The 9,748-nt window shown below is 40.1% G+C and overlaps 1 non-coding gene across 1 annotated transcript; it reads left to right on the top strand.

Annotated features, from left to right (window-relative positions):
• The first annotated feature begins 1,124 nt into the window (after positions 1–1,124).
• On the top strand, positions 1,125–1,230 carry LOC141616045 (small nucleolar RNA R71). The gene has a single exon (XR_012530423.1). It is a non-coding gene; the product is annotated as a small nucleolar RNA R71 (small nucleolar RNA).
• Positions 1,231–9,748: the final 8,518 nt, after the last annotated feature.

The following is a 9,748-nucleotide window of genomic DNA, read 5'->3' as shown; positions in this document are numbered from 1 at the left end:
CAATAACACCAGTGTTCGATCGAGGCAAATTTCCACTCGATCGAACAGATTCTTCAAACTTTTCACTCGATCGAGTAATTTGGACCTCTCGATTGATCCCCTGATTATCCCGTTTACTCGATCGAGTAGAATTAGCTTTTGATCGAGTACTTTCTTCATCAATTCTACTCGATCGACCCCCTGAAATCAATCGATCGAGTATTTCCTTTGTACTCGGCATCTTTTCAGCAACAGTTGACTGTTTCTCAGCATTAACGGCCTTCCTCGGGTCTGATATGTCATCTAAAGTTGGCAATTTTGGTCCTTCATATGAACGACCACTTCTCAAATTAATCAAATTTACCGTCTCGTGTGGATTATTCTCAGATTGAGACGGCAAATGACCCTGTTTAATCATGGACTGGTTCGCGGCTAACTGAGCAACTTGAGTTTCAAGTGACTTGATGGATGCTTCTTTCTGTTGGTCACTTAGCTGCCATTGCTTTGTCAATGACTGGAGCATTGTCTTTAGCTCAGCTAGCTCACTTACGCCTCCTGAAGACGATGCTCCTTGATTCGGTGGAGGAAAAGAACGAGGCTTTTGGAAGCCTTGTTGAGCCTTGTGAGGACGGACATATGGTTGCTGCTGCTGCGGTGGAGGAGTGGGATTAAGAACATTTTGACTTATCCACCTCAAATTGGGATGGACTGCCCCTTGGTTGTTGTAGTAAGAACCTCCTCCTTGCCTATATTGCTAAAAAGCAAGGACTTGTTCTTTCTCAGTTAGACAGTCAATAGCAGTATGACCGTCATCGCTTCCACACCTCTCACAAATGACAGTTTCCTGTCTAGTCAACAGATGAACCGTTTGTTGATCTCCAGCAGATTGCAGCTCCAATCTATCAAACCGAGCATTCATGGCTTCCAGCTGAGCCACGACTGCCTTATCAACCAAATCGACCGTTCGAATACCGTCCCGTGGGTTCCCATATTCAGCACAATGGGTGGCCATCTCCTCAATAATGCCCCATCCCTTATCATCATCAATATTCTTTTGAAATATTCCGTTAGATGAGGCGTCTAGTATAGCTCTGTGGTCATCGTACAACCCATTGTAGAACTGGTTGCACAAAAACCATTGATCAAAACCATGGTGAGGAAGAGACCTCACCAACTTCTTAAACTGACACCAAGCTTCATAGAAAGTCTCATCAGGTGCCTGCTTGAAACTAGTAATCTTACCCCTCAGATGATTAGTGCGTTGAGGAGGGAAGTATCTTTTGTAGAAGGCAAGTGCGAGAGTCTCCCAGTTGGTGATACCAGCAGCTGTACGGTCAAGATCAGTCAACCACTCACGGGCTGAGTCAGTCAGAGAAAAAGGAAAAAGTACTTCCTTTATCTTATCCTGTGTTACTCCCTTTGTAGCGGGAATAGTAGAGCAGTAATCAGTAAAGACCTCCATGTGCTTCCTTGGATCTTCACCCGCCACACCCCGGAATAGATTTCTCTCCACCAAATTTATGTAAGACGGACGGATATCAAAAATATTACCGTCCTCAGTTTGGAGGTTGAAACCTTTAGGAATAGAGGATGCTTTAGGCTCCGAGTGACTTGCAATATTCGGCATCTTTACTGGCTTGTTGGCAGAAATGAGATTGTCTTCTTCTAAAGACTGGTCTTCTGCAAATAAAAAGTGTTGTAGCTCGGGCTCGAAAGTACTCAAGTCTTCCTTTCGACGTTCTCTTTGCAGACGGAGTCTATGCCGAAATAGTCTTTCTGGCTCTGAATCAGCTGGAACTAACTCAGACCTGTTTGACCTGGGCATACATAACACTGAAAGAGATAAATGAGAACTGTCTCAAGGAATAAAAATTCCCTGAAACGGATAAAAATAAACGAAAACAAAAACAGATAGGGTTATTGCCTCCCTGGCAACGGCGCAAAAATTTGACAGGCTAGTCGTGTACCTACCAAAAATAACCAACTGGTCACTAACTAATATAGCTAGGGAAGTCGGGTCGATCTCCACAGGGAGGCAAGATATCTGTTAAGGTCCGTTTATTTGGTCACAAAATGGGGGGTTTAAATTTGGTTAACTAAACTAATAAAGGCTTAAAGGAGAGAGTAGTAAAGAAAGAGCAGTAAAAGACAGAAATTATAATGAAGGTGATCAAATGAGAGAGAACATGTCAGGATTTCGGTTCACCATGGTAGTCTGTCGACTCAGCTGCAAATAGCCTAGATAATTTAGTGTGAGACGGATACAGAAAAGGACCTTCCGGTCCACTTTCTATCCTAGATTTCCACTAACTTAACTTCCTCGTCAGGGTAGTCTACCGTTCATAGAAGGTCTATTTAGTCCAATCTTCCGATCCAGGAGTAAATTTAACCAGATTAAAGGTAACTTAGAAGCGTACACTCAACTAAGTCGGTATTATAGTTATATTGCCATGGGTACAGACTCTCACAAATAAATCGTCTACCCTATTCGCTACATCGTCACAATCCTACCATGGATTCCCTAATCCCAACATGGAAGGATTTAGCTGAAAGATCATAGATCCATATTAGACTCTCTAATAAAAACGAAATTATCTCATAATTTGTCATTTAGGTGATCTATGTAACATGCATGCTAATATGAAAGCATAAAAAGAAAGTATAAGGAAAAACAATTTCCTTACAATGATTTTGTGGTAAAAAGGGCACAAACTAGTTCACCTTACTAGCTTGTTCTTGAGCTTATACCAAATGGATGATCCTCCTTGCAAATCTTCAAAAAGAAGATCTCCTTCTTGTTGCACCCAAGAACTTACCCAAAAATAATAACAAGTATTTTACTAGAACTTGTTAATATTATACCCTTGATATTATTTGTAATATTACTAACTCTCTTAGTAATAAAATTTATTTACTAACAATCTTAGTAAAGATGGATAATTATTTTTAGAGAGATGAATGATATTGTTCACATGCAACATACAAAATAATGTAGTGAAGAAAAGAACAATAGATGGAGTAAAAAGGAAGGGAAGTGGTGGGTGGAAAAATGGAGTGTTGGAGTGGACAAACTTTGTTTTATATTTTTCATCTTACATCACATGCAAAATCTTATATAAGATAACTTATGGTAGTATACATGGTCGGGACTACTAAATCTTTCGGTTACTTGTCGTTAGGAGCACCTAGACCAAAACATAATTTATAACTTCACCAACAACTCTACAATTAGTAAAGAGGCAAGTAAAGGTCGGATCCCAAGGGACGGGAATTGAGATGAGATTTCTATTGCAACTAGTGGTGTCTTAAGGGTGTCACAATTGGGGTTTGCATAGAAGATCACTAAACTAAATAGCAATGAATGTAAACAAGCAAGATGAATTAAAAGGGATGTAAACAATTGATAAAAAGCACTAGGGTGTCATGGGGTCATAGGGGATTCATGGGAATTGATCATACACATGTTCTCAAATTATAAGCAAGCAATTATTGTTGTGATGGATCGAGTTGGTTTATATCTTACAATCCTAGGAAAGTTTGGGTCCCGGAGCCGAATCGATTAGATTGTACAACACCTACAAGTCGATTTAGTCTTCCCTACTCAACAACATGCATGGTCTAATGAGACTCGAGTTGGTTTATGTCTTACAAGTCTCATTGAAAAGATAGGTGATGGGTAAAAAATGCAAGGATTCATAGGCTCGCATTTCATCAAACATAACATGTGCATGAGTTGAGATCATAACAAGCAAGCAAATAAACCATGAAAGCATATTAATTTAATCATGAATCATTCCCCATGTTGGTTTCCCCTAATTACCCATTAACCCTAGCTAAGGAAACTACTCACTCATTATCATGTTGAACATGCTAGCAAGGTTGTCAATCATACCAACAAAGTGAAACATGATGAATAAATGAAAGTAATTAGCAATAATTAAAAAGGGATTAAGAGAATTATACCTACTAATGATTTCAATAATAAAGCAAAGAATAAAAGAAGTACTTGATGCTTGATTAGAAGGTTGTCAATCTCCCAATAATAACCCAAATAATCTTCAATTACCCAAAATAAAGGATGAACAAGAGAGAGATTAAGGAAATAAAACTTGTATTAAAACTTGATTAATTGTTGATTACAAAATTAAAGAGAGATTTGATTGATATTAACTACTCTAAAGATTGCTAAGAAGAACATGCTCTTCTAATTAGACTAATGGGGTATTTATAATGGGGATTAGGTGTGTGAATTAGGGTTAACTAAGGGCTTAAATGACGATTAAGTCCCTACTTAAGGAAACGCCGGTCTTTTTGGAAAGACTCTGGTCTCTAGAAAAAGATGTGCATCCTTCCTTGAAGCTTGAAGAAGACGAAATGGGTCTGCCTGGGAATCCGGGCGTCTTTAGCACGGGACGGGCGGATTTGGTGGTGTCTGTCCGGGCGTCTTGGGGTGAAGACGGGCGTCTTCTGGAGTTTGTGCCCGGGCGTCTTGGGGTGAAGACGCTCGGATTGTGGCTTGGTGGACGGGCGTCTTCTGGGGAAGACGCACGGATTGATGGGCAGTCTCGTTCCTTCTTCTTTTCTTCCTTTTTCTTCATAAAATCCTTGGGGATTTCCTCGGGGATGCAAGGATCTTTTCTCATCATTGCCCATCTACTATAGTATATACAAAGGCCTTCTAATCTTGTGTCTCCTTGATGCTTGGTCATTGAATTCAATCAATTTAGTCTCATTTTGCCACGAAAATGCAAGGTTTGCACTCCTTTCCTACCAAGGGATCAAAACCGCAAAGAATATGCAAAACAAAGAACTAAAGACAATAAATGACCCAAATATGAACTAAAAAGCATGGGAACAAGGCTAATTCGGGGACTAAATGTGCTCTAATTATGGTCACATCAAATATCCCCAAACCGAACCTTTGCTCGTCCCGAGTAAAGAGGTGACAAAGACTAGGACCATTATTTTAAACTAACCTAATAACATAGCCGATATGAGACAATTAGCGGGTCTCACTCCGCCCCTTCAACTCACAACAAGACAACCATGAGGTAGGATGCCTTCTTGCAAGGCAAGGTGGGTCTTGCCAAAATGGCGACACATCCAAACATTAAGCACACAAAATCAAATAATGGATGTATCTACAAAAGAATAGCCACTTTCCTCATCTAAGTGGCGGAAATTATCTACAAGGGAAGCAATTCAAGGGTACACACTCCTTCATAGATGCAATTTGTTCAAACTACTAAGCCTAGAAGGATATCAATAAATCACCTCCAGGTTGTGTCAAGCTAGGGTACCTTTGTCCTCAATCGTTAAATGCTTTTGTCAAGAATAGACTCCCTATGGTGTTAGAAACACTGGAAGATCGCGGAATTCCCCTTCTTGCCTAAACAAGAAGAAGGGTCGTCCCCTCTCTACCATGCACAAAAATGGATACGATGGATAAAGGGATCAATAGATATTTGAGTTTCACTTTGGGAGTTTGCTTTGTTGTTTGTTTTTCCCCCCAATTTCTTGTGGCATATAACATTTGAGAACACTTTCTTGCCATTTCTTTTTGATTTTTGGCATTTTCAACACTTGACAACTTTTCAACATTTCTTTGCATTTCTTTTGAACATTTTCAAAGTCACCCCATATGTAGTGAGGGTGGCTTATATTTGAAGCTTTTAGGAGTTCTATTTTTGCTCCTCTTTTCATTTGATGCATTTTTGCAAACTTTCTTTCACTTTTCATTTCATTGAATTCAAATTGATTTCTTTATGTGCCCATTCCCTTTGATGACAAAAATGTGGTAGAACCTGGATGATGGATGCATGCATGGTTTCAAGGGTCACCTTGGAATAATCGGTAGCCAAGGAGTTATCACACCACAAGTTACTCTTGACTAGGCCTTAATCCATGGGTCAAAGGATACTAGCATGACACATCCTAGGGTGTTTTACAAGTATTCTAACAAGCAAAGTCTTAAGAAGAAAAAGCATCTACTAGGGCCTATATATACTTGTCAAGCTTCCCAAGTAGATGGTTTCGCAAAAATTTTCTATCATGCAACTACATGCCATGATGCAACTTGCATATAAACATCCTAATGCAAATGTTTCTACCAACTAATATGACATATAAACTAAATGCAAGTCCTAAGTTCACATTGTTATACCGCATCAATCAAAATAAAGCCACATAGTCATTAACGTAAAGAGGAAAAAGGAGATTGGAAAGATCATACCATGCGGTCTTCAATATCCTCATGTCTCGAATGTGGCGTAGTCGATCAATGTGAACAAGGATAAAACAAACAAAATATATACAACAATATATACATGACTACACTACAAAGGAAATGAACTTGTTTTTGGTTTTTCAATTTTTCAATTTTTATGGTTTTTCAAATTTTTTGATTTTTTTGGGTTTTTGAATAAAAGTTAAGTTAGAATTCCCCATCCCCACACTAATATGGGCATTGTCCTCAATGGCCAAAATGATGGGAAATCATGCAAGCATGATGCATGAATTCTACACTAAATGCAAGCTACACTAATCAACACTACATGATGCATGGGTTTTTGTTTATGACGGAGAGCGTAATTTAGATTACCTCCCGTTGCGTATGCATGTACTTCCCCAAACCGAGTTAGACATTATTTCTAATGTCCTAAAGTTGGGGTAGTTCATGCACACAAGATGCAATGCATGAAACTAAATTTGTCATTTTGGATTTTCAAAAGTGGGAACAATAAAGTAAGAACACCTCAATAGGGTCGAGGTGTTAGTCCTCTATGTTGCTAGGACTCAACCAACCATCATCAAGATAAAATAAATAAAACAAAGAAAGAAGTAGACAAACCTCAAGAGGGTAGGAGCCTCCAAAGCTTGCTAATCTTCCACCATATTATCATTATCATCATCTTCCTCACTAGAAGTGGACTCATCACCATTTCCTTCTTCACTTTCTTGTTCACTTTGTTCATCATCCTCTTCTTCTTCTTCACTAGCCTCTTCTTCAATGTCATCACCGACAACCTCATCACCGACAACCTCATCGTCACCCAGAATACCCCTAGATGCACTCGGAAAGAAGACTTCCCTATCCGCCCAACTAGGCAAAGCACATGAAGGATCAAGTAGTCCTTGCCTAGCTAAATGAAGGAGGGGTGGATATTGGGCTAAGTAAGCATCTTCCCGATCCTTAAAAGCTTGCTTGTGCATCTCTTGCATAAGTAGAGTCACATAATCCTTGCTTGCTTCAACACCTTCGGGTTTGAACTCCTGGTACTTGAAAGGATAGGGTGGTGTGACAATGGAAGAGGAGGGCATTTCAATTTCATCCCTTTGTTGTCGGATGATGTACTCGGCTTCTTTTGAGAGGGGAAGGAGGTAGTTGGTCCTATGAACACTCAAACGGCATATCTTGGAAGGCAAAGTAAAAGATCTAGCCTCATTGGTGAGCCACCCATACTTGGTGTCAAGAGGGTTATGAGTGACCCACTTGTACTTGTTAATCATAGCATCTATGTCAATGAGATGACCACTTTTCTTCGCCACATACTTGCCATCCTTGTTGAAATTTGGATCAAAGAACTTAGCCAAAAGAGTGGCTAGACCTCCATTTACAATAACGGTAGTGCCTTGCTTCCCACAATCAACATTTAGCCATCTTTCCACCAAAAGCCTTAGAGAATTGTAAGGCTTGGTGAATTCCCTTCCAATATTTAAGGCCGACTCAAGAAGAATACAATCGAGCTTGGTAAAGTGGTTGGTGTCTTTTCTTGCAATGATGGTATTTCCGATGACCTTGTGCCACACTCTAATGCCCGGATGGTGGACTAATAGAACGCGACTAGCATGATAGTTCTCAAATTTCCTTCCGGAAATCGCCTCCCAAAGAGGAGCGGGGTCATACTTGCCGAAATTCTTGAAGTAACTAGGTGAATCGCTAAGACCCAATACATTACCCAATTCCTCAAAGGTGATGCGCCTACTAGCATTAGCAAGGCGGAACTCGATGTTTTCTCTTGTGTCTACCTTAGTAACTTTCAAAGAACTCAAGAATTCTAAGGTAAGGGAGGGGTATGTCAATTCTCTTATAGCAAACAATTTTCCCAACCCCATGGCTTCAAAGAAGGCTTTGGTTTGTTCAAGGACACCCAACTTATTCAAGGCATCTTCACATATAAACTTGGTGGATAGAAAGGATTTTCTAGCATACTTGGCAAATGTTTCCCTATGGGAGTTAGAAATGAAAATTACCTCCGGATAGTTCGAAAGTTGAGCAGTTTCCGGAGTTGTTGATGTTGTTGCTTCCAAGGGAGGTTGTTGTTGTTGCACTTCTAAGTTTGAGCTAGCTACCACCATAGCCAATGAGGCTTTCTTTGCCTGAAGACTCTTTTGTCTTGTTGAGAGTGCCTTTGCCTTAGGTGCCTTTGTCGCTCCTTTTGTCCTTGCCATTGATGATTGAACCAAGAAAAGAGTGAAAATCTTCAATTTCCAAGTATACCCAAATCGATTTTAAGATGAAAGGCTTTGCCTTTATAATTCAAAAATCGACTCAAAGGTTGAAGATTTTGGTACTTGGTTTGATTTTTGTTGGAAGAGGAGTGATTAATTGTTGTTAAAAGGAAGTTTTGATTTGATTTTGATGAATGTGGTTGAAGAAATCTTGTTTTGGTGATGGAGAGGATGAGGGTTTTGAGTTTTGGGGTTTATGGGTAGTGTTTTGAATGAAGGAATGAAGAAATAAATGAGGGATGGGGTTTATAAAAGACCCGAAAAAATTTGAATTGCAGGGGAAGACGGGCGTCTTTCCTTCGGGACGCTCGGATTCTGCCTGTTTTGGCTTCAGAGTTCTCGCCTAAAGACGGGCGTCTTTCAGCAAAGACGCTCGTATTCTTCAATTGCGGGACGGGCGTCTTTTGCTGAAGACGGGCGGATTCTCTTCCAGTGAGATTTCTTATTTTTCGCAGCCAAAAAGACGGGCGTCTTTCCTTTCAGGACGGGCGTCTTTCTGAGGACGGGCGGCTTCTCTTCCAGGACGCTCGGATTTACCAACAGTCCCAAAATTTCAAATTCTCAGCTCAGAAGGACGGGCGGATTCTGACAAATATGCCTGGATTGCCTGAAGACGGGCGAATTTCCTCAAAGACGCTCGGATTCTGCCCCTTTTTCCCGGATTCAGCTTCTTCCGTGCTCTTGCATATCCCTTGTCATTTTTCATCTTCAAATCCCGTGTTCTTCATTGTGGGGGGGCACTACTAAGGCATGAATAGCCTAGGAAATTGCTATCCCCACACTAAGCTAAAGCACTACACATTAATTAAAGCATTAGTCCCTCCCTCACTTCTCTCAAAAATGATAATTATCTTGATCAAAGCATAAAAATTGAAAAATCCAAAAATGACAAAAATGCAATGTAAGAATTAAAATGCGAGTTAGGGAGTTAGAAATATTTACAAATGGTGGTTTAGGGAGGACTCCACCAAACTCTCATCCTTAGTGAGATGTCATGGGGGCATGGCCAAGGTGTTGTTGATGTTGCTCAACACCTTGAAGAAGTAATCAAAAGCTTGTTCATTATCATGATAAAGATCTTCAATAGATCTTTGCCCTTGTTGTCGGTCTTGATCGATAGCATTACCAATATAGGGATTGAAAATCCCTTCAAACTCATCGTCCCAAAGACCACAAACTTCATCTACTTGGTCACTAAAGATCTCTTGAGTTGATGGAGACAATTCTCCCATTTTCTTGTCTTGGCCAATGAGGCCAT

The sequence above is a fragment of the Silene latifolia genome, chromosome 11 (assembly GCF_048544455.1).
Source record: "Silene latifolia isolate original U9 population chromosome 11, ASM4854445v1, whole genome shotgun sequence".
Taxonomy (NCBI): domain Eukaryota; kingdom Viridiplantae; phylum Streptophyta; class Magnoliopsida; order Caryophyllales; family Caryophyllaceae; genus Silene; species Silene latifolia.
This window is presented reverse-complemented; position numbering and strand designations above follow the sequence as displayed.